Source organism: Bufo gargarizans, chromosome 1, assembly GCF_014858855.1.
Source record: "Bufo gargarizans isolate SCDJY-AF-19 chromosome 1, ASM1485885v1, whole genome shotgun sequence".
NCBI lineage: Eukaryota > Metazoa > Chordata > Amphibia > Anura > Bufonidae > Bufo > Bufo gargarizans.
The window spans coordinates 139,004,895-139,030,172 of NC_058080.1; the positions used below are offsets into that span (position 1 = coordinate 139,004,895).

A 25,278-nucleotide genomic window follows, 5' to 3' on the forward strand; every position below is an offset into this window, starting at 1 on the left:
GTGAAGTCCTGGGGTGAGAAGAGTAACAGGACCCTATCTGAGGCTACAGGACAAGGTGTTCCTACAGGTGAAATGTACAATTTGGAACCAGGCCCTTTACGAAGAAAACTGGTCAGCTTGGGTTTACTCATTTTTGTCACAGTAAGAAAGAAGCATGACAAACACTGCATCTTAAAGCCACATGCATTGTCTACCTTGTTTGACATGTGGTGAAACACATTTTTTAACGTTTCACCTGTAAAACTGAATGCCGTTTTTGATGGAATGTGTAAACATAGCCCGGGCCCTTAGGCTACAAAACGTAGAACAAGTCCTATACTTGTCCGCAAAATGCAGACTGTAGACAGCTTGCAGACCGCAAAATACATAAGGTCGTGTGAATGTGGCCTTAGAAGTATATTACCTGGTCATTAAAAGGGTTGCCCAGTTCCTCCCACTGATGCGACACGGAGAGACACTAGGTGCATGCTCTCTCCGGGCAGGACATTTACAACACCCAGAAAGTGTCACATCAGAAGGACGCAGTGTCGCACCTACAGGGGGGGTCCAGCGGGTCTGGACCCCCCCCCCCCCCCCCTAGAACAACCAGGCAAAATTATTATTTTTTTATCCTACAGGGCCGCACCGCCGATCACTACAGGCGGCGCGGCCCTGGATGTAATTGTAGCGGCAGCGGCGGCGGCGGGGGGGGGGGGCAGTAGGAGATGAGCGCTTCCATTGTGGAAGCGCTCATCTCCATATCTGTGCTGCGGCAGGGGAGGGAGAGGTGTGTCCCTCCCCTGTTCTTCTGCCTGAGCCGGGCAGCACACAGCAGGGACACGGGCCGGAAGAGGCTGCATCGCTGCTGGTAAGTATCGGTGTATTTTTTATTTTTTAATTTTTTGAGGGGGGGGGGGGGAGCTGGCACTATGGGGGCACTAAAAAAGGGGAGAACTGCACTATGGGGGGCACTATAAAAGGGGGAGAACTGCACTATGGGGGCACTATAAAAGGGGAGAACTGCACTATGGGGGCACAAAAAAAGGGGAGAACTGCACTATGGGGGGCACTATAAAAGGGGAGAACTGCACTATGGGGGCACAAAAAAAGGGGAGAACTGCACTATGGGGGCACTAAAGGGGAGAACTGCACTATGGGGGCACTAAAGGGGAGAACTGCACTATGGGGGCACTAAAGGGGAGAACTGCACTATGGGGGCACTAAAGGGGAGAACTGCACTATCGGGGCACTAAAGGGGAGAACGGCACTATGGGGGCACTAAAGGGGAGAACGGCACTATGGGGGGCACTATAAAAGGGGAGAACTGCACTATGGGGGCACTAAAGGGGAGAACTGCACTATGGGGGCACTAAAGGGGAGAACTGCACTATGGGGGCACTAAAGGGGAGAACTGCACTATCGGGGCACTAAAGGGGAGAACGGCACTATGGGGGCACTAAAGGGGAGAACGGCACTATGGGGGGCACTATAAAGGGGAGAACTGCACTATGGGGGCACAAAAAAAGGGGAGAACTGCACTATGGGGGCACAAAAAAAGGGGAGAACTGCACTATGGGGGCACTAAAGGGGAGAACTGCACTATGGGGGCACTAAAGGGGAGAACTGCACTATGGGGGCACTAAAGGGGAGAACTGCACTATGGGGGCACTAAAGGGGAGAACTGCACTATGGGGGCACTAAAGGGGAGAACTGCACTATGGGGCACTAAAGGGGAGAACTGCACTATGGGGGCACTAAAGGGGAGAACGGCACTATGGGGGGCACTATAAAAGGGGAGAACTGCACTATGGGGGCACTAAAGGGGAGAACTGCACTATGGGGGCACTAAAGGGGAGAACTGCACTATGGGGGCACTAAAGGGGAGAACTGCACTATGGGGGCACTAAAGGGGAGAACTGCACTATGGGGGCACTAAAGGGGAGAACTGCACTATGGGGGCACTAAAGGGGAGAACGGCACTATGGGGGGCACTATAAAAGGGGAGAACTGCACTATGGGGGCACTAAAGGGGAGAACTGCACTATGGGGGCACTAAAGGGGAGAACTGCACTATGGGGGCACTAAAGGGGAGAACTGCACTATGGGGGCACTAAAGGGGAGAACTGCACTATGGGGGCACTAAAGGGGAGAACTGCACTATGGGGGCACTAAAGGGGAGAACTGCACTATGGGGGCACTAAAGGGGAGAACTGCACTATGGGGGCACTAAAGGGGAGAACGGCACTATGGGGGGCACTATAAAAGGGGAGAACTGCACTATGGGGGCACAAAAAAAGGGGAGAACTGCACTATGGGGGCACAAAAAAAGGGGAGAACTGCACTATGGGGGCACTAAAGGGGAGAACTGCACTATGGGGGCACTAAAGGGGAGAACTGCACTATGGGGGCACTAAAGGGGAGAACTGCACTATGGGGGCACTAAAGGGGAGAACTGCACTATGGGGGCACTAAAGGGGAGAACTGCACTATGGGGGCACTAAAGGGGAGAACGGCACTATGGGGGCACTAAAGGGGAGAACGGCACTATGAGGGGCAGTAAAGGGGAGAACGGCACTATGGGGGGCACTAAAGGGGAGAACGGCACTATGGGGGGCACTAAATGGGAGAACGGCACTATGGGGGCACTAAAGGGGAGAACGGCACTGCACTATGGGGGCATTATTTGGGGGACACCATGGGGGAGAGGAGCACTATGGGGGCTCTAAAGGGGCTTTTTTTTTTTTTACACATTATGGGGGGCACTATAGGGGAGAATGGCACTATGGGGCATCTGGTGGCACTATAGGGGCATTATTTGGGGGCACTAAGGGGAAGTGGGGGCTCTAAAGGGTTCTTTATTCTTATTGGCACATTATGGGGGCATTATTGCATCTGGTGGCACTAAGGGGGCATTTTTTTTACTGGCACATTATGGTAGGCACTATGGGGGAAAGGAGCACTATTGGGGCATATGGTGGCACTTAGAAGGGGCATTTTTTACTGGCATATTATGGGCGACACTATGGGGAAGGGGAGAGGAGCACTATGAGGGCATTTACTGGGGCACTATATAGGGGTATTTTATACTGGCATACATTATGGGGACATTAGCTCAATAGCGGGTACTAAGCGGGGGTACAATAATTTTTGGGGGACATTATCTTTATACTATTAGTGTGTGGGCGCAGTTATTTTTTTTAGAGCACTGTGTGCCAATAATTGTTGAAGGGGGCACTGTGGTAGCAGTATTTCCAGGGGGGCTGTTTCTGCAGTACAGTATTGGGGGCACAGTGGGCACAGTATTGGGGCACTATCTGTGTGGTAGCAGTATTTCCAGGGGGGCTGTTTCTGCAGTATAGTATTGGGGGCACAGTGGGCACAGTATTGGGGCACTATCTGCAGGGGCGTACCTAGAGCATTTGGCACCCGGGGCGAACCCTTTGCTTGGCACCCCCCCCCCCCCCCCCCCCAAGAAAGTTAAGAAAACATGCACAAACTTTTTTCAATGTTTTCAATAATATTTATTACAAATTTTCGGATCCGCAAAACACATGCGGACGTCTGAATGGAGCCTTACAGGGGGGTGATCAATGACAGAGGGGTGATCACCCATATAGACTCCCTGATCACCTCCGTCATTGATCACCCCCCTGTAAGGCTCCATTCAGACATCCGCATGTGTTTTGCGGATCCGATCCATGTATCAGTGGATCCGTAAAAATCATACGGACGTCTGAATGGAGCCTTACAGGGGGGTGATCAATGACGGAGGTGATCAGGGAGTCTATATGGGTGATCACCCCTCTGTCATTGATCACCCCCCTGTAAGGCTCCATTCAGACGTCCGTATGTGTTTTGCGGATCCGATCCATGTATCAGTGGATCCGTAAAAATCATACGGACCTCTGAATGGAGCCTTACAGGGGGGTGATCAATGACAGGGGGCTGATCAATGACAGGGGGCTGATCAATGACAGGGGGCTGATCAATGACAGGGGGGTGATCAGGGAGTCTATATGGGGTGATCAGTGGTCCATAAGGGGTTAATAAGTGACAGGGGGGTGTAGTGTAGTGTAGTGGTGTTTGGTGCGACTGTACTGAGCTGCCTGTGTCCTCTGGTGGTCGATCCTAACAAAAGGGACCACCAGAGGACCAGGTAGCAGGTATATTAGACGCTGTTATCAAAACAGCGTCTAATATACCTGTTAGGGGTTAAAAAAAATCACATCTCCAGCCTGCCAGCGAGCGATCGCCGCTGGCAGGCTGGAGATCCACTCGCTGACGCTTACCTTCCGTTCCTGTGAGCGCGTGCGCCTGTGTGCGCGCGTTCACAGGAAATCTTGCGTCTCGCGAGATGACGCGTATATGCGTCGCTGTGCGCAGCGCTGCCACCTCCGGACCGCACATCTGCATTAGGCGGTCCGGAGGTGGTTAATAAAATAAAAACCTGCACCCCCTTAAAAAAAAAATCACTTTCCATCTGCACCAAAAAGAAAAAAAATCCAAATCCCCATCAATAAAATGAACAAATCCTGCACCCCCCCCTTAATTACACCCTCTCTTCTCCCCTTAATTACACCCCCTCCCTTAATAACACCCCCCTTAATTACACAGTGTAATTAAGGGGGGGTGTTATTAGGGGAGAACTTAGAGAGGGTGTAATTAAGGGGGGGGGGGGGGGTGCAGGATTTGTTCATTTTATTGATGGGGATTTGGATTTTTTTTCTTTTTGGTGCAGATGGAAAGTGATTTTTTTTAAGGGGGTGCAGGCTGCACCCCCTTTAAAAAAAATCACTTTCCATCATCTGCACCAAAAAGAAAAAAAATCCAAATCCCCATCATCAATAAAATGAACAAATCCTGCACCCCCCCCTTAATTACACCCTCTCTAAGTTCTCCTCTAATAACACCCCCCCTTAATTACACCCCCTCCCTCCCTACCTTAATTACAATTTACACGGTACACCCCGATCCCCCCCCCCTAAATTACACAATTATTTACTTTACTTTTACTGTGTGACTCACATTTATTTTGAATGATGCCCGTTGCCCGCCGTCCGGCCGTCCGACCGCTGGTAAGATGGATGGGATCCGATCCTTCTTCTGATCCGTGAAGGCGGCGGCGCGGCGTCAGCGTCGTGACGTCGTCACGTCATGTTGCGCGCCGCCCGCCGCCGCAATAATCCGAGTCGCGTCGCATGGTCGCAGCAGTGGATGGAGCCGGCCCGGGGACGTCAGCACCCCCCTTGTGAGTGGCACCCGGGGCGGTCCGCCCCCCCCCCCCCCCCCTTGGTACGCCACTGACTATCTGTGTGGTAGCAGTATTTCCAGGGGGACTGTTTCAGCAGTATAGTATTGGGGGCACAGTGGGCACAGTATTGGGGGTGGCAGGAAAGGGGGTTCAGAAGATGTGAAGATGATGGAAATGTGGGAAACTAATGTCTGTTTGTTAATCTCTGCAGAGAAGGGAGATGGCCGAAAAATCATCATGGCGGTCTGGTCTGAGTGGAGAAGATGAGGAAAGAGAACGTCTACAACAAAGGTGACATCACTGGATGTAAGAGGTATGGGGCGCTATGTAGGAGAGGAGATGCTCTGGCTCCTCCCCCTGCCATTTGCAGAAGGAGGATTCAGAGCTGGGTGAGGACAGCCAAAGGGGGCAGCAGGCAGATGGTGGGGGGAACCAACAGGCCTTGAGCAGGATCGGGGGAGGGAGGAGAGCGGAGGAGGAGCTTCCTGGCTGCAGCCGGCTGTCTATTGTATGATGTGAAGCAGGCAGTGCAGCCAAGACAGACCTCCCCCTCTCTCCGTATGATGTGTAGAGACAGGCCGCAACTATAGAATGTCAGCTGTACAGTGTTTGTTGGGAGTGGCCTATTATATGTAGGAGGGTCTTTTAATAATGGGTGGGGCCCAAAAAAATTGCGGCGCGCGATTGTTCTTTTCCTGCAGAGCTTTTAGAATCGCCAAGTAAAAGAATCAGCGCAACACACTACACCCCCCGTCCCTGCAGTTTTAAATATAAAGGGGGCTTTGAAAAATTGAATTAGCATAGCGCACTACACATGCCACATTTTTTTGCCTTTCGGACCCCCCTAGACAAAATTCCTAGGTGCTCCCCCGGAAGGACGCATGCACCAGACGTACCGAGCATCGCATGTTTGTCTTGGCAAGTGTCCTGTCTGGTGACGGCAAATGCCATGCACTGGTGCCTTTCCACATAGGCCTTTAAGGCCTTATTCACACATCCGTGTCCATGGTAAAATCTGTGACGGTTACAGGGGCCTTATAACTACGGGGGGCTCTACAGGGGTTCCTTATAGAGGGGCCTTGTTACTGCTGGGGGCAATATAGGGGGTAGCTTATTTCTACCGGGGACACTATGGTGGCATTAATACTACTGGGGGTACAGTGAGGGCATTATTATTGTGCACAATATGGGGGGCATTGCTACTCTTGTGGAGCATTTTCACTTTTGATGGTACTGTAAGGGACACTATTACTATGGGTGGACTACCTGTATAGCGCTATTATTTTTACAGTATAGTGTTTGTTGGCGTTGGGGAGATGACATAGTTTTGGGGGTATCAGTAGGACAAGGCTTCATACACACGGCAGTTGTTCGGCCGTATTGCAGACCGCAAACAGCGGGTCCGCAATATGCGGGCACCGGCCGTGTGCTCCCCGCATCACGGATGCGGACCCATTCACTTGAATGGGTCCGCAATCTGGAGCCGCGGTGCGGAACGGAGGCACGGAACCCCACGGAAGCACTACAGAGTGCTTCCGTGGTGTTTCTGTCCGTGCCTCCGCATGTTCTATTTTTTTTTGCGGTGCGGATGGATCACGGACCCCTTCAAGTTAAATGGGTCTCGATCCGTCCTGGCCGCCACACGGACGTTGCCCGTGCATTGGGGTCCGCAATTTGCTGCGCAACGGCCGTGTGCATGAGGCCTAACTCTGTTGGGGCACCAGGAGGGGGAGGATGATAGAAAAGTGAGGAATCTAAGACATCTGTGTGGTAAACTCTGCAGAGACAAGACGTGGCTCAAAGATGTCATAATGGTGGTCTGATGCCCTGTGGTGGCATCTTAAGAGTAAGTTCCTACTCTAATTTTGAGCAGAAAAGAATAGTATGGCTGGACCGTTAAAGCAAAATAAATTTTAACTGCTAAATGTAAAAAATATTAAGTTGTTAATAAGGTGCTTCAACTTGTGATGAAACGCTATGAAATGTAACTGATGTCACCAGAATTTTACTGTGGAACAGCACACAGCTGCCATCTAGTGGTTAATGTGCTGTATTACACAGAAAGGTCTCTTCATACATTAGATTGTAGTCTGGTCAGTGGAAACACATACAATTAGAGGATCAGCTCTTTATTGTGACAAAAAGACCACTATAAACTAAGGGTACTTTCACACTTGCGGCAGGATGGATCCGGCAGGCTGGTCTCCCTGTCGGATCCGTCCTTCCGCTGTTTCGCCGTATCGCCGGACCGACGCTCTGTCCCCATTGACTATAATGGGGGCGTAGCTCCGGAGCAGCATGGCGGTGCATGGCGAAAGCCGCCAGACTAAAAAGTGCTGCATGTCCGACTTTTTAGTCCGGCGGCTTTCGCCGTGCACTGCTGTGCTGTGCCGGAGCTCCGCCCCGTCCCCATTATAGTCAATGGGGATGGAGCGGCGGTCCGGCGTTACGGCGAAACAGCAGAAGGACGGATCCGACAGGGAGACCAGCCTGCCGGATCCGTCCTGCTGCAAGTGTGAAAGTACCCTTAAATAAATAGAAAAATTAAGATAATACTATATCCTGACCATTTCTACAATGTTTTATAAAACGGAAGGTTTACTTTCAGTAAAGTTCAGTAAGTGTTATGCGGTCCGTAAATTGTGGACACCGGCCATGTGCGTTCCGCATTTTGTGAACCGCACATGGCCGGCACTACGATAGAAATGCCTATTCTTGTCCATGGCTACGGACAAGAATAGGACATGCTCTATCTTGCGGAACGGATGCGGACGCGTTCATACAGACGGTGTGAATGGACCCTAAGGCTGAGTTAACACTTCAGTTATTTGGTCAGTTATGTTCTGGGTTTTTAACCACTTCACATCTGGGCCATTTGCCCCCTTCCTGACCAGGCCTAATTTTGCAAATCTGATATGTGTCACTTTATATGGTAATAGCTTTGGAATGCTTTTACTTATCCAAGCCATTCAGGGATTGCTTTCTCGTGACACATTGTACTTCATGACAAGTCATAAATGTGAGTCAATATATTTAAACTTTATTTATGAAAAAATTCCAAATTTACCCAAAAATTTAAAAAAATTAGCAATTTTCAAAATTTATATTTCTCTGCTTTCAAAACAGAAAGTAATACCTGTTCAGGTCTGAAGTCACTTTATGGGGCTTACATAGTTGGATACCCCATTGTAAATGACCCCATTGTATAAACTACACCCCTCAAGTTACTTAAAACAGATTTTTACAAACTTTGTTAACCCTTTAGGTGTTCCACAAGAATTAACCCCTTAAGGACTCAGCCCTATTTCACCTTAAAGACCCGGCCATTTTTTGCAAATCTGACCAGTGTCACTTTAAGTGGTGATAACTTTAAAACACTTGGACTTATCAAGGCCATTCTGAGATTGTTTTTTTTGTCATATATTGTACTTCATGACACTGGTAAAAAGAAGTAAAAAATAATAAATTTGTATTTATAAAAAAATACCAAATTTACCAAAAATTTGTAAAAAATTGCAAGTTTACATTTCTCTACTTCTTTAACCACCTCAGCTCCCCTAGCTTAAACACCCTTAATGACCAGACCACTTTTTACAATTCTACACTACACTACTTTCACCGTTTATTGCTCGGTCATGCAACTTACCACCCAAATTAATTTTACCTCCTTTTCTTCTCACTAATAAAGCTTTCATTTGGTGGTATTTCATTGCTGCTGACATTTTTACTTTTTTGTTATTAATTGAAATTTACCGAAATTTTTTATAAATATCTCGGTCAAATGCCAACTTTGTATAAAAAAATGGGAAAAGTTGTCTTTTGCCGAGATATTTCTCTCACCCAGCATGGGTATATGTAAAATGACACCCCAAAACACATTGCCCAACTTCTCCTGAGTACGGCGATACCACATGTGACACTTTTTTGCAGCCTAGGTGGGCAAAGGGGCCCACATTCCAAAGAGCACCTTTAGGATTTCATAGGGCATTTTTTACACATTTTGATTTCAAACTACTTCTCACGCATTAGGGCCCCTAAAATGCCAGGGCAGTATAACTACCCCACAAGTGACCCCATTTTGGAAAGAAGACACCCCAAGGTATTTCGTGATGGGCATAGTGAGTTCATGGAAGTTTTTATTTTTTGGCATAAGTTAGCGGAAATTGATTTTTTTGTTTTATTTTCTCTCAAAGTCTCCCTTTCTGCTAACTTGGGACAAAAGTTTCAATCTTTCATGGACTCAATATGCCCCTCAGTGAATACCTTGGGGTGTCTTCTTTCTAAAATGGGGTCATTTGTGGGGTGTTTGTACTGCCCTGGCATTTGAGGGTCTCTGCAATCATTACATGTATGGCCAACATTAGGAGTTTCTGCTATTCTCCTTATATTGAGCATACAGGTAATGAGATTTTTTTTTTCCGTTCAGCCTCTGGGCTGAAAGAAAAAATGAACAGCACAGATTTCTTCATTCGCATCGATCAATGTGGATGAAAAAATCTGTGCCCAAAAAAAAAAAAGAGGGGAAAGGCGTCTGCCAGGACATAGGAGCTCCGCCCAACATCCATACCCACTTAGCTCGTATGCCCTGGCAAACCCGATTTCTCCATTCACATCAATCGATGTGGATGAATAAATCATTGCAGGGATTTTTTTATTTTATTTTTTATATACAAAGTGTTTGCCAAAGCATATGAACACCGCCGCCCCCTTAGCTCATAAGCTTCGGCAAACGTATCTTTTACTGCAGAGGAGAAATTTATTTAACTTTTTGAACAGAACGTTAACTTTTTTGCTTACTGGTGATTTCTTTTTGAAAAATCGGAAGTTTTTTTACCTTTATAGGACAAACCTCTCCTTCCCCATGGGACAATGTGCAAAGCGCAAATCGCCCAGAGATGTGGCGAAGTACATTATGCACTTTGTCCCAGGTGAAAGGAGAGGTTTGCAGCAGCTCTGTGTGAATGGGCCCTAATAGCCCTGTGTGCCTGTCCTGTGAGATGCAATCCCTATGCTAAGTGTACCTGTGTGTGGTACTTCCGGAAACACTCCCTTAAGCATAGGGCAGGGTGGTCAGGGCAGTCAGGACAGAAATAGCGTGTGTCACGCCTTATTCCACTCCTGCTACAGACACATCTTTTTCGGGGTGACGGTTGGGTTGAGGTACCAGCAACGACATTGGGGAAATGTCGCTCGTGTAGACGGCTCACTACACTGGTGAATGGGGCCACGGAACCTCCTGGATACAGGAGATTCTCGATGATTTCTTCCTGAAATTTGAGGAAGGATCCTGTTCTCCCAGCCTTACTGTAGAGAACAAAACTATTATACACAGCCAATTGAATTAAATATACAGACACCTTCTTATACCAGCGTCTGGTGCGTCGGGAAACTAAATAGGGAGCCAACATCTGGTCATTGAAGTCCACCCCTCCCATGAGCAAATTATAGTCGTGGACACAGAGGGTCTTTTCAATGACACTGGTTGCTCATTCAATTTGTATTGTCGTGTCTGCGTGAATGGAGGAGAGCATCTAAACGTCACGATTGTCTCTCCATTTCACCGCGAGCAGTTCTTCATTACACAAGGCAGCCCTCTCCCCCCTTGCAAGACGGGTGGTAACGAGCCGTTGGGGGAAGCCCCGGCGACTAGGTCGCGCGGTGCCACAGCAGCCAATCTGTTCTAGGAACAAATGCCTGAAGAGGGGCACACTTGTGTAGAAATTGTCCACATAAAGATGGTACCCCTTGCCAAATAAGGGTGACACCAAGTCCCAGACTGTCTTCCCACTGCTCCTCAGGTAGTCAGGGCAACCGACCGGCTCCAGGGTCTGATCTTTACCCTCATAGATCCGAAATTTGTGGGTATAGCCTGTGGCCCTTTCACAGAGCTTATACAATTTGACCCCATACCGCTTGCTTGGGATGTATTGTTTGAAGCCAAGGCGCCCGGTAAAATGTATTAGGGACTCGTCTACGCAGATGTTTTGCTCAGGGGTATACAAATCTGCAAATTTGTTGTTGAAGTGGTTTATGAGGGGCCGAATTTTGTGGAGCCGGTCAAAAGCTGGGTGGCCTCTGGGACGGGGGGTGGTGTTGTCGCTAAAGTGCAGGAAACGCAGGATGGCCTTAAATCGTGCCCTGGACATGGCAGCAGAGAACATGGGCATGTGACGAATTGGGTTTGTGGACCAATATGACCGCAATTCATGCTTTTTGGTTAGACCCATGTTGAGGAGTAGGCCCAGAAATTTTTTTAATTCGGAAAATTGGACGGGTTTCCACTGGAAAGGCTGGGCATAATAGCTTCCCGGGTTGGCGGTTATAAATGGAGTGGCATACCGATTTGTTTCTGCCACGACTATGTCCAAGAGCTCCGCAGTTAAGAACAGCTCAAAAAATCCCAGGGCCGAACCTATCTGAGCTGTCTCAACCCGAACTCCAGACTGGGTGGTGAAAGGGGGAACTAATGGTGCAGCTGAAGTTGGGGACTGCCAATCAGGGTTTGCCAGCACCTCAGGGACTCTAGGGGCTCTACGGGCCTGTCTGTGCGGTGGCTGCGACGGGGTAACTATTGCACGTGCCACCGTACCAGCTTCAACTGCCCTTCTGGTGCTCGCCACTTCACCATGTTGTACGGCAGTGCTGGTACTAGGTCCAGGGTGGGCTGCGCTACTGGTGTATGCCTCACCACGTAATCCGACAGCGCCAGCTCCAATCTGCTGCCCTTGAAGCGGATCCTGCGCAACCTGTGGTGTAGCAACATGGGGCCGGGTACGCCTGTTGGTATCAGAGACCTCAACCTCCTCGTCCGAACTTTGGGTCTGACTGCCACTGCTTTCTACAGGTTCATATTCTGACCCGCTGGATTAGTCAGATGAGGGTTCCCATTCCTCATCCGACTGGGTCAGAAGCCTGTAGGCCTCTTCAGAAGAATACCCCTTGTTTGACATTTGGACTACTAAATTTAGGGGGTATTCCCTGAGACGACCCAAGAAAAAAAGCAAGCCTGTCTTACAAATGGGAGGCTAGCGAAGTACCGGAGGCCGCTGCGATTGATAAAAAATATCAAAACTGATTTTTTTTTTTATCACCGCAGCTCTTGTAAAGTGATTGTGCAGTGATCAAAAAAATAATAATTTTTTGTCACTGCGGCAGGGCGGGCGTGGGTGATCGCACGTGTGGGCGACCGATCAGGCCTGATCAGGCAAACACTGCGTTTTGGGTGGAGGGCGAACTAAGGTGACACTAATACTATTATAGATCTGACTGTGATCAGTTCTGATCACTTACAGATACTATAAAAGTACAAATGCTGATTAGCGATACACTAATCAGCGAATCAGTGACTGCGATGCGGTGGGATGGGCGCTAACTGATCCCTAAACTACCTAACCAAGGGGCGTAAACTATCCCTAAAACCTAACAGTCAATACCAGTGAAAAAAAGTGACAGTTTACACTGATCACTTTTTTCCCTTTCACTGGGTGATTGACAGGGGCGATCAAGGGGTTAATTGGGGTGATGGGGGGTGATCTGGGGGCTAAGTGTGCTGCTTGGTGTACTCACTGTGATGTCTGCTCCTCTGCTGGAACCAACCGACCAAAAGAACCAGCAGAGGAGCAGAGAAGCCATTTAACACCTTATATTTATAAATATAAGGTGTTAAATGGCTTGTGATTAGTTTTTTTGAAAATCATGGAGGATCTGAAGAAGCTAACGCGAAACGAGCATAGAGGACCACGCCAGACAGCGACAGCCCACACACACGCAGCGAGATATCGGGTAAGAGAGATCTTATATGTGCCATTTACATCGGCTACACCAGCATCGCACATGTTAGACAATTATGATAGACACTGGGTTTTAGACATGTGCTATGCAGATCCTGAACACCCTTGCTGTGGATATGATAGGTGATTCCTATAAATGCTATACCATGGAATCTGTGTGAGCTGTCACTGTGGGCACTTTGTATAGTCTCTACAGATTTGGATTTATATGTATGTTTTTATGTCTAATACATTTTTGATATTTTGGGTATTTTGTGTTACCTGGTCTCTTTGTTGATATATACCCCTCAAGGTATTCAAAACTGATTTTACAAACTTTGTTAACCCTTTAGGTGTTCCACAAGAATTAATGGAAAATAGAGATACAATTTCAAAATTTCACTTTTTTGGCAGATTTTCCATTTTAATATATTTTTCCAGTTACAAAGCAAGGGTTAACAGCCAAACCAAACTCAATATTTATGGCCCAGATTCTGTAGTTCACAGAAACACCCCATATGTGGTCGTAAACCGCTGTACGGGCACGCGGAAGGGCGCAGAAGGAAAGGAATGCCATACGTTTTTTTTGAAGGCAGATTTTGCTGGACAGGTTTTTTTGACACCATGTCCCATTTGAAGCCCCCCTGATGCACTCTTAGAGTGGAAACTCCAAAAAAGTGACCCCATTTTAGAAACTACGGGATAGGGTGGCAGTATTGTTGGTACTAGTTTAGGGTACATATGATTTTTGGTTGCTCTATATTACACTTTTTGTGAGGCAAGGTAACAGGAAATAGCTGTTTTGGCACCGTTTTTATTTTTTGTTATTTACAACATTCATCTGACAGATGTTAGATTATAATGTTAGATTATGTGATATTTTTATAGACCAGGTTGTCACGGATGCAGCGATACCTAATATGTATACTTTTTTTTATTTATGTAAGTTTTACACAATGATTTCTTTTTTGAAGAAAAAAAAAAATCATGTTTTAGTGTTTCCATACTCAGAGCCATAATTTTTTCAGTTTTTGGGCGATTACCTTGGGTAGGGTATGATTTTTGCAAAATGAGATGACTATTTTGGGGTGCATATGACTTTTTGATTGCTTGCTATTACACTTTTTGTGATGTAAGGTGACAAAAAATGGTTTATTTAGCACAGTTTTTATTTTTTATGGTGTTCATCTGAGGGGTTAGGTCATGTGATATGTTTATAGAGCCGGGCGATACCTAATATGTATACTTTTTTTTCCCCCCTATTTTTTAATAGAAAATTTTAACTTTATTTGGGGAAAATTACGTTTTTGTTCATTTTTACTTGAAACTTTTAATTTTGGGGGGGGAAACTTTATTTTTTCAACTATTTTTTCACTTAATTTTTTCGTCCCACTTTGGGACTTGAACTTTTGGGGGTCTAATTATTTACAATGCATTCCAATACTTCTGTATTGGAATGCATTGGCTGTATGAGTAATACTGTGTTGTATTACTCATACAGCTTCCGGCCTGTGAGATCCAGGGGGCTGGATCTCACAGGCTCGTCACTGGAAGGCAGCGCAATGCCTTATTTAGGCATCGCGCTGCCTTTCATGCCATCGGGTCCCCCCCACAGCCGCATGGGGACCCGATGGCACCGCCACACGCCACCGCAAACCGCAGGTATGAATTGACCTGCGGTTTGCGGCGATCGCCGACACGGGGTCGTAACAGGACCCCGACGCGCATTTAGCCAAGGTGCCTGCTCAATCATTTGAGCAGACACCGGGTTCCGATCACCGCCCGCTGGGCGGCGGTGATCGGAGAAACACATGACGTACCGGTACGTCATGGGTCCTTAAGGACTCGGGGAAACATGCCGTACCGGTACGTCCTAAGTCCTTAAGGGGTTAAAAGAAAATGGAGATCAAATTTCTAAATTTTACTTTTTTGGCAGCTCCAGTTATTTGGTTAGTTATTTCCATCAGTTATTGTGAGGTAAAACCAGTTACGGATTAAGCACCTCAACTCCGCCCATAGGATATAAACGTTCTATGGGTGCATCTCTATCTCTGAATAGATGTTTCTAAACGTTCATTCAGAGATGGCAGCTGCACGCTAATTGTGCAGCTGCAGAGTGGGTTGCCCGCTGTCAGTGACAGCAGGGTACCCCAGAGAGAAGGCAGGGACAGTTCCTAGGTGTCCCTGTCTTCTACATCGCTGTATACACAGCGATATGTGCTTCCTGTCCCGACTCGGTGATCATGTGACCGCCGGGAGAGTGCAGGAGCTGTCAAGTCTTCTACAGACCTCGATTAGCCCTGCACTGATGCTGTACAGCACAGTACATGTTCTATTTTTTGTGGTGCGGAGGCACGGACAGAAACACCACGGAACCACTCCATACTGCTTCCGTGGGGTTCCGTGCCTCCGTTCCACATTGCAGCTCTGGTTCTATTTTTTTGTGCTGCGGACGGATCACGGACCCATTCAAATTGCGGCTCCCAATACACGGAGCGGCCGCACAATGGCCGTGTGCATGAAGCCTTAGGTTGTTTTTTTCTTATGAAAAGCAAAAAACAGTACTTCTACATGTAAATTTAAGGGTTTTCCAAGATTCCTAAGTTGCTTACTTCATGTATATCTTCCCCATGCATTTTTTTTTTTTTTTTAATGTTTTTTAAGTTTGGACTCTCCTGACCCATTTTCACCATGTATACAAAGCTGTCATGCCCTGCTCGGGCTACGTGCGGAGGTCTGCCAGATTAGCAGCACGTGTCTAGTCTTTTGTTTTGTTTTGGAGACGAACTAGATCCGCCTCCCTTCAGGTGCACTGGGTGGGGTCGTTGGTTTAAATTACACCCACTCCCAGTGTTCCGTGCGGGTTATAGCTTCTGTCTGGCTCTGTGAATGGAAGGAAGGAAGGATTGGCTTTTCCTGCTCAGAAAAGATAAGTTGGTTGTTGTTTTCTTGTTGTTTGCTGTCTAGGCTGTTAGAGAGACGCCTGTCCCCTTCAGGTTCTGAGGGAGAAGGCTGGCTCTATTCCCCTTCACCATCTTCGGGTTTTAAGGGTATTTTCAGCCCAGGTACGAGGACACGTTATTCCCACCTTAAGGGTCTGAATGTGGGCATATCAGTATAGGGAGAGCTGGTAGGGATGTGTCAGGAGGTGACCCTGATCCCCAGCTTCTTGCCTAGATACTTGTTTGTTTACTTTTCTGTGTATCTGATATCCTGTCCGCCGTGACAAAAGCCCTCTGGTTTCCATCCTGTATGTAGCACTATCCAACAAAAACCATGATGCACATCTCCTTTCTCTATCACAGCTCCAGCACCGCCCCTAACAACTCACAGCTAGTTTATAGCTCCTCCCACCAGCTAGTTACATAGACACTGCCCTATCACTGCCCCTAACAACACCCAGCTAGTTTATAGCTCCTCCCACCAGCTAGTTACATAGACACTCCCCTATCACTGCCCCTAACACCCAGATGGTTTATAGCTTCTCCCACCAGCTAGTTACATAGACACTCCCCTAACAACACCCAGCTAGTTTATAGCCCCTCCCAGCACTGGTGGATTCAGGGAGGGGGGGGGGAATTGCCCCCCCACCCCCGAGCTGGTGGCGTGGCCCTGCTCAGAAGTGGGGGGCAGCGGCAAGGCACAGGGAGATGAGCGCTTCCATTGTGAAAGCACTCATATCCATAGTCATCTGTATTGCCGTCCTCAGGACAGTGATACAGATGGCTGTGCCGAGGCGGGAGAGGCGTGTCCCTTTCCCTTCCTCTGATAGGCTGCAGGCATTAGGCTGGCAGCCTATCAGAGGCTGGCGCAGGCGGCGCGATGACGTCATCGCGCCGCCTGAGCCATACAGCAAAGGGCACAGGCTGGAAGAGGCCTGCATCGCATCGCTGACATGGAGGTAAGTATAAGTGTTTTTTTTTTTATATATATACACAATACTTTTACTGTGACATGGGGGGCTGTTATTACTGGCACATGATGGGGGGCTGTTATTACTGGCACATTGGGGGCTATTACTGGCACATTGGGGGGCTATTACTGGCACATTGGGGGGCTATTACTGGCACATTGGGGGGCTATTACTGGCACATTGGGGGGCTATTACTGGCACATTGGGGTACTATTACTGGCACATTGGGGTACTATTACTGGCACATTGGGGGGGCTGTTATTACTGGCACATTGGGGGGGCTATTACTGGCACATTGGGGGGGCTATTACTGGCACATTGGGGGGGCTATTACTGGCACATTGGGGGGGCTATTACTGGCACATTGGGGGGGCTATTACTGGCACATTGGGGGGCTATTACTGGCACATTGGGGGGCTGTTATTACTGGCACATTGGGGGCTGTTATTACTGGCACATTGGGAGGGCTGTTATTACTGGCACATTGGGGGCTGTTATTACTGGCACATTGGGGGCTGTTATTACTGGCACATTGGGGGGGTTGTTATTACTGGCACATGATGGGGGGCTGTTATTACTGGCACATGATGGGGGCTGTTATTACTGGCACATGATGGGGGGCTGTTATTACTGGCACATGATGGGGGGCTGTTATTACTGGCACATTGGGGGCTATTACTGGCACATTGGGGGGCTATTACTGGCACATTGGGGGGCTATTACTGGCACATTGGGGGGCTATTACTGGCACATTGGGGGGCTATTACTGGCACATTGGGGTACTATTACTGGCACATTGGGGTACTATTACTGGCACATTGGGGGGGCTGTTATTACTGGCACATTGGGGGGGCTATTACTGGCACATTGGGGGGGCTATTACTGGCACATTGGGGGGGCTATTACTGGCACATTGGGGGGGCTATTACTGGCACATTGGGGGGGCTATTACTGGCACATTGGGGGGCTATTACTGGCACATTGGGGGGCTGTTATTACTGGCACATTGGGGGCTGTTATTACTGGCACATTGGGGGCTGTTATTACTGGCACATTGGGGGCTGGTATTACTGGCACATTGGGGGCTGTTATTACTGGCACATTGGGGGCTGGTATTACTGGCACATTGGGGGGGTTGTTATTACTGGCACATGATGGGGGGCTGTTATTACTGGCACATGATGGGGGCTGTTATTACTGGCACATGATGGGGGGCTGTTATTACTGGCACATGATGGGGGGCTGTTATTACTGGCACATGATGGGGGGGTCTGTTATCACTGGCACATGATGGGGGAGTGCTTTTATTACTGGCACATGATGGGGGGGTCTGTTATCACTGGCACATGATGGGGGAGTGCTTTTATTACTGGCACATGATGGGGGAGTGCTTTTATTACTGGCACATGATGGGGGGAGTGCTTTTATTACTGGCACATGATGGGGGGGCTCTTGTTACTGGCACATGATGGGGGGGCTGTTATTACTGGCAAATGATTGGGGGGTTGCTCTTGTTACTGGCACATGATGGGGGGAGTGCTTTTATTACTGGCACATGATGGGGGGGGTGCTTTTATTACTGGCACATTATTGGGGGCACTATAGGGACATCTACTGAGGCCACAAAGAAGGAGTATTTTATATGGGGGGCTCTGTACAGTAGAAATTTATACAGTACATACATTCTGCACCAGAACCAGGCATAGTGCATGATTACAATGCCAAAACCAAGCACAGTACATATTTACAGCTGCAGGGCAAAGCACAATATATAAATACAGCACCACAAGCAAGCTCATTACATAAATACAGCACTAGGACCAAGCTCAGTAAATATACATAACACCGGAACCAAGCACAATACATAAATACAACACCAGGACCATGCTCAGTAAATATATGTAGCACTAGAACCAATCATGTAACATAAATATAGCATCAGAACCCCTCTCTTTCCATAAATACTGCACCAGAACCAAGCTCACAACATTAAAACAACACTAGAACCAAGCTCATTACTTAAATGCAGCACCAGAACCAAGTATGGTAAATATATAGAGAACCATTACTAAACTCATTACATAACTACAGCACTAGCCCCAAGCACAGGGGCAGCATGGTGGCTCAGTGGTTAGCAATGGTCACTTGCAGCGCTGGGATCCTAGGTTTGAATCCAACAAAGAACATCTACATGGAGTTTGTATGTTCTCCCCGTGTTTGTGTGGGTTTCTTCCTACACTCCGAAGACATTCTGATAGGAAACATACATTATATGAGCTCCATTGGGTACAGAAAGTGATGAAAATGTATGCAAAGGCTTATGTGGCAAGACTGCAGCTGTAAAATATGTATATACATCTGTAGCCTTGCCACATAAGTTAGGATACAGCTTGAAACTACAGCTCGCAGTATGGACTGCACAGTTGTAAAGGTATGCTGGGATTTTGTATTTCACAAAAGAGAATGCTAACACCCATCATCACACTGTAGACTATATGTAAGATACTACAGCACTGAACAAATTCAGTCAGTGACAGAATAAACATTTAGGAACTTACAGGTGAGGAATACTCTGGGGTTATTCTCTTTCCTTTTATATCCATTCAGTTCAGACCACCATGATGACATCTCCCAACCACAACTTGTCGCTGCAGAGTTTGTCACACAGATTTCTTCAGCTTCTCGCTTTATCAACACATCTGTACCCTATATACTAACACAAACACCCTTTTAGTGCAACATGTTGTGCCCTGAATATAACAGCAGCATAAACTGTGCCTCTGAACATAATCATGTAACATACTATGCCCGCTGAAAACACACATAGTGTCCCTAGTGGTAGTGCCCCTATAGATAGTACTACACACTCTGTGTTCCCTACAGATAGTGGCACAAACTCTGTGCCCACTGTATATAGTGACAAGTTTTTATATAGCAGCTCATTGCTCTGTGCCTCCTTTGTTTAGTGCTAGGATCAATCCCCTCTTTATATGGCATCCCCTGCTCTATATGCCCTGTATATAGTGCCAGACTCTGTGCTCCCTTTATATAATGCCAAGATCTTTGTCCTCTATACTGCCTCTTGCCCTGTGCCCTTTATAATGCCCCTTACTCCATGCCCCTATAGTGCCCCTTACTGTGTGCATTATATAGTGCCAGACTCTGTGCTCCCTTTATATAGTTCCAGACTCTGCTCACACTTTATATAATGCCAAGATATGTGCCCCCCTATAATGCACCTTACTTCATGCCCCTATAGTGCCCCTCGCTGTGTGCATTATATAGTTCCAGACTCTGTGCACCCTTCATATAATGCGAAGATCTGTGCCCCCTATAGTGCTTCTTGCTTTGTCCCCCCTATAGTTCCCCTTTCTCTGTGCCCTCAGTAGTGCTTCTTGCTATCTGCCCCCTATATTGCCTCATGCTCTGTGCCCCTTTGCCCCCATGTAGACATTTCTTTGTTCCTGATGCCACAATGTCATCCAACAATGCAAACATGGCCCTCATTTGGGAAGGTATGCTCCTGTAGCACGTCACAGACGGCCTAGTGACATCATCACACCCTCTGTATTACAAAAAAGCGCTGAATGGCAGGTGAGGGAACTAATGGTTCCCTTGTCGTGCCAGCGCTGAAAGCTGGTCAATAATATCTGCATTCTTTGGATGCATATACAAATTAGTGCAGGGGGGCGTATAAATGGACAAATGGACCTGGTGCCCAGGAGAGGGGGCCCAAAACCCAGATGACTCTTCAGAAAATCAAGAGAGTTGACAGCTCTGTGTTCGATATACCGGTAGCTAGTTACTTGTCAGATTAAAGGCCTCCATATACATTAGTATATTGTCAGGAAAACCAACCAAAAACCGTGGAATCAGCTGACTAGTCTAATGTGTGTGGGGAACCCTCAACTACCTCCCGACAGATGATGTAGGGGGAGAGAAGGTTCGGGGAAATGAATATCTTCACCCAATCTTTTTCTGGTAACGGTTCTTCTCCGATGGAATATACAGTACAGACCAAAAGTTTGGACACACCTTCTCATTCAAAGAGTTTTCTTTATTTTCATGACCATGAAAATTGTAGATTCACACTGAAGGCATCAAAACTATGAATTAACACATGTGGAATTATATACATAACAAAAAAGTGTGAAACAACTGAAAATATGTAATATTCTAGGTTCTTCAAAGTAGCCACCTTTTGCTTTGATTACTGCTTTGCACACTCTTGGCATTCTCTTGATGAGCTTCAAGAGGTAGTCAGGAGATAGAGCTTCGGGAGATAGAGCTATCGGCTGACCAAGCATTCTGCCCACAGCTACTGAATGTGTATATGGCCCTTATTCGAGCACTAGAAGTGATCTTACATGACCCTTCGTGTTGCCAGTGGCTAAGTCATTTGGTTTTATGTCTACATTATACAGTATATTTCTTAACTAAACACTTGTGGTTATCTCCTTCTGGAGTATGGGAAGTTTTAACATGCTTAAAAAAAAATGGCTCATCTTCTCCTATAGGAAATATCCAGACATAGCAGGATCAATACAGATCCAATTTTTAGAATAGAAATATGCGTAAAATAGAAAAAGCTAGGATCTGTTTCTGAGTAGAATATAAAGGATACTGTTGCTGAAATGTTGGTGTCTCGCTATTCTTGAAATGAAAAATGACAATGTTCCTTCTCAACTCTATATTTTAGTCTCCTGAATCCGAGAGTCTTCCCGCAGGAAATTGAAACCACATGAAAGATGATGAAAAACGAAGCTGGATCTCAACACAAGGCCATATGAGATGACCTCACACCCTCAATATACAAGGAGCCATTAATCTAGGAAGGAAGGAAGGTAGGACAGGACTTCTTCACTTGACCCAGGTGAGATGTCATAGGTTCACCATGTTTATTTTTTGAGGTAGGTTAATATTTGCATTTTAAAGGTAGGCTCCCACTTATATGGTGGTTGTGCAAAAGCAAATGCAAAGCTAGGGGATGAAACTGGTGTGGCATGTGCTCTGGGTTACAGTGGTGGTAATGGGGAGAATAAATATATTGTCTTTAACCAGTAGATATACAATAAGGATAACGCAGAAATTTTGCAGCTGGTGAAGAAAAGCCTATTTACGCCTTTGAAGTGTGGGGCACTTCTGGTTTTCCTAAAAAACAAAACATTAAATAAATAATAATTTTATACTGTGGTATAGAAGTTTCACAACAGTTGTAATGTCAGGTGTTGCTCACCACTGGTCCATACTGAGGACAATGAAAGTTGTGTTTTGTATGGGACCTGTATATACACGATACTGTAAAGTGGTGGGACTGGCTGAGGATGTCATAGGAAATGTCGCAGATAACAGACTTGCAAAATAAGAATGCTGTAATTATGATTGCAAGACTCTTTGAGGGTACAAATGAACACCTCAATAACATAATAAACAACACTGAATAACTGGTCTGAAAAAAGGTTTAGAACCTTTCTTAGGTATTTACCACTGTGCTCTAGTATATTGCTCCTTCAATAGTCTGTGTACCCAATTAGAACAACTCAGTTTCTTAGTCTTAGCTAATCATATCGTTGGTACACCAGGTGCCTCCTGCTTTTTGCTGAACTCCTCTGCAGAAATGTGTCACCTGTAGCTTTGTTGCTTCTCATGTTGACTAGACACTCCCTGCCGTCTCTGATCTCCTTTACTAAACTGACTGATCTGGGGATGAGGCAAGCGACATGCAGGCTTCACTGTTCTGCTTATTTGAGAACCACTTTCTCTCATGTAGTGCCTTATAAGAAATGCCTTTGAAATAATATATTAGGGTGACATTACATGCTGTTACAATGCGCACAACCTATATTTACTGTACATTCCCCTAATCTGCTGAGCCATGTGACTGCAATGTAGTTTTGATTGCAGAATTGAATAATTGCTATAATTTTTAACAAGCGTTTGGTCTGCAGCTGATATGCCATAATGGTGCCTATGAATAGAGAGGAGGCTGCACATATGCAGCTTTCTCCATTCACTGCTATGGGACTTTAGAAAATACTGGGACGGCTGTTTTTCATAAGTCCTACAGCAGTGAATGGCAAAAGCTCTGCATACACATTGCCCTCTCCATTCACAACCAGGCCCCGTTCTTGAGAAAGGAGCAGGTTTCAGAGGTGAGACCTGCATCTATTGGACATTTATAACTGAGAATGTATACAGTCATGTGAAAAAATTAGGACACCCTTTGAAAGCATGTGGTTTTTTGTAACATTTTTAATAAAAGGTTATTTCATCTCCGTTTCAACAATACAGAGAGATTAAAGTAATCCAACTAAACAAAGAAAACTGAAGAAAAGTCTTTTCAAGATCTTCTGTAAATGTCATTCTACAAAAATGCCTATTCTAACTGAGGAAAAAGATAGGACACCCTCACATGTATTCCCTCTTAAATTGGCTCAGATCTCACACAGGTATATCACACCAGGTGCACATAATTAGTAGATCGTTACTCTGCATGTTGAATGAGGCTTGCCCTATTTAAACCTCAGACATTTAGTTTGGTGTGCTCCTGACTGTTGAAGTGAGAGTGAGCACCATGGTGAGAGCAAAAGAGCTGTCAGAGGACTTCAGAAAAAAGATTGTAGCAGCCTATGAGTCTGGGAAGGGATTTAAAAAGATCTCAAAAGATTTTGAAATCAGCCATTCCACTGTCCGGAAGATAGTCTACAAGTGGAGGGCTTTCAAAACAACTGCCAACATGCCCAGGACTGGTCGCCCCAGCAAGTTCACCCCAAGAGCAGACCGCAAGATGCTAGAAGAGGTCTCCAAAAACCCTAAAGTGTCATTCTCGAGAACTACAGCAGGCTCTGGCTACTGTTGATGTAGAAGTACATGCCTCTACAATCAGAAAGAGACTGTACAAGTTTAACTTGCATGGGAGGTGTGCAAGGAGGAAACCTTTGCTTTCCAAGAGAAACATCGAGGCCAGACTGACATTTGCCAGAGATAAAGTTGACAAAGACCAGGACTTCTGGAATAATGTTCTTTGGACAGATGAGTCCAAAATTGAATTATTTGGACACAACAGCAGAGGACATGTTTGGCGTAAACCAAACACAGCATTCCAAGAAAAGAACCTCATACCAACTGTGAAGCATGGAGGTGGAAGTGTCATGGTTTGGGGCTGCTTTGCTGCAGCAGGACCTGGTCAGCTCACCATCATAGAATCCACGATGAATTCTACTGTGTATCAGAAGGTGCTTGAAGAACATGTGAGACCATCAGTTAGAAAATTAAAGCTGAAGCGGAACTGGACCATGCAACATGACAATGACCCAAAACATACTAGTAAATCAACCAAAGATTGGCTGAAAAAGAAGAAATGGAGAGTCCTGGAATGGCCAAGTCAAAGTCCAGATTTGAATCCCATTGAGATGCTGTGGGGTGACTTGAAAAGGGCTGTACGTGCAAGAAACCCCTCAAACATCTCACAGCTGAAAAAGTTCTGCATTGAGGAGTGGGGTAAAATTTCCTCAGACCGATGTCGAAGACTGGTAGATGGCTACAAGAACCGTCTCACTGCAGTTATTTCAGCCAAAGGAGGTAACACTCGCTATTAGGGGCAAGGGTGTCCTATCTTTTTCCTCAGTTAGAATAGGCATTTTTGTAGAATGACATTTACAGAAGATCTTGAAAAGACTTTTCTTCAGTTTTCTTTGTTTAGTCGGATTACTTTAATCTCTCTGTATTGTTGAAACGGAGATGAAATAACCTTTTATTAAAAATGTTACAAAAAACCACATGCTTTCAAAGGGTGTCCTAATTTTTTCACATGACTGTACATCATAACTAAGCAAAATTGCCATTGAAGGGGTTGCCTCAGAACAAATATTGAGACATCAGTGTCCAATTGGTGGGGGTCCAACCACTGTGACCCCTGCCAAGTGACAGTTGCTCTGATATACAGTAAGTCAGCCTTTTTGGAGATTGATGGCTTATCGTAGAAACATTGCATTATATAGCATAGTACTGAGACAACTCCTTTAACTCTCTTCATATTTTCGATCTGTAGAATATGTGTATTTCCTGAGAAAAACAGCAGATGATGCCATCAGAGGAAAGTCTGAAATTCCCAACAAGTCTAAAGGAGCAAATGGCAACCATGTTTGTTGTCACCCAGTTTTCCAAAAAGCAGACAAATGACTAAGATCTCTGATACTTTAGTATTATTATTTGAAAGCGCCAATAATTCCATGGCACTGTACCTCTAAGAGGTGGCATACATACCTAATGTGAAACAAAGGTCCAATGAGTATGAACTCAATAAGAAACTGGTACAGAGGGGGAAAGGACCCTGTCTGCGAGAGCTTGTCATCTACAAGGAAAAG

At 46.3% G+C, this 25,278-nt stretch overlaps 1 long non-coding RNA gene across 1 annotated transcript; it reads left to right on the top strand.

The window, feature by feature from the left end:
* LOC122941623 lies at positions 1-25,247 on the top strand. Its single transcript, XR_006390473.1, has 3 exons — positions 1-67; positions 21,612-21,785; positions 24,963-25,247. It is a non-coding gene; the product is annotated as an uncharacterized LOC122941623 (long non-coding RNA).
* The last annotated feature ends 31 nt before the right edge of the window (positions 25,248-25,278 follow it).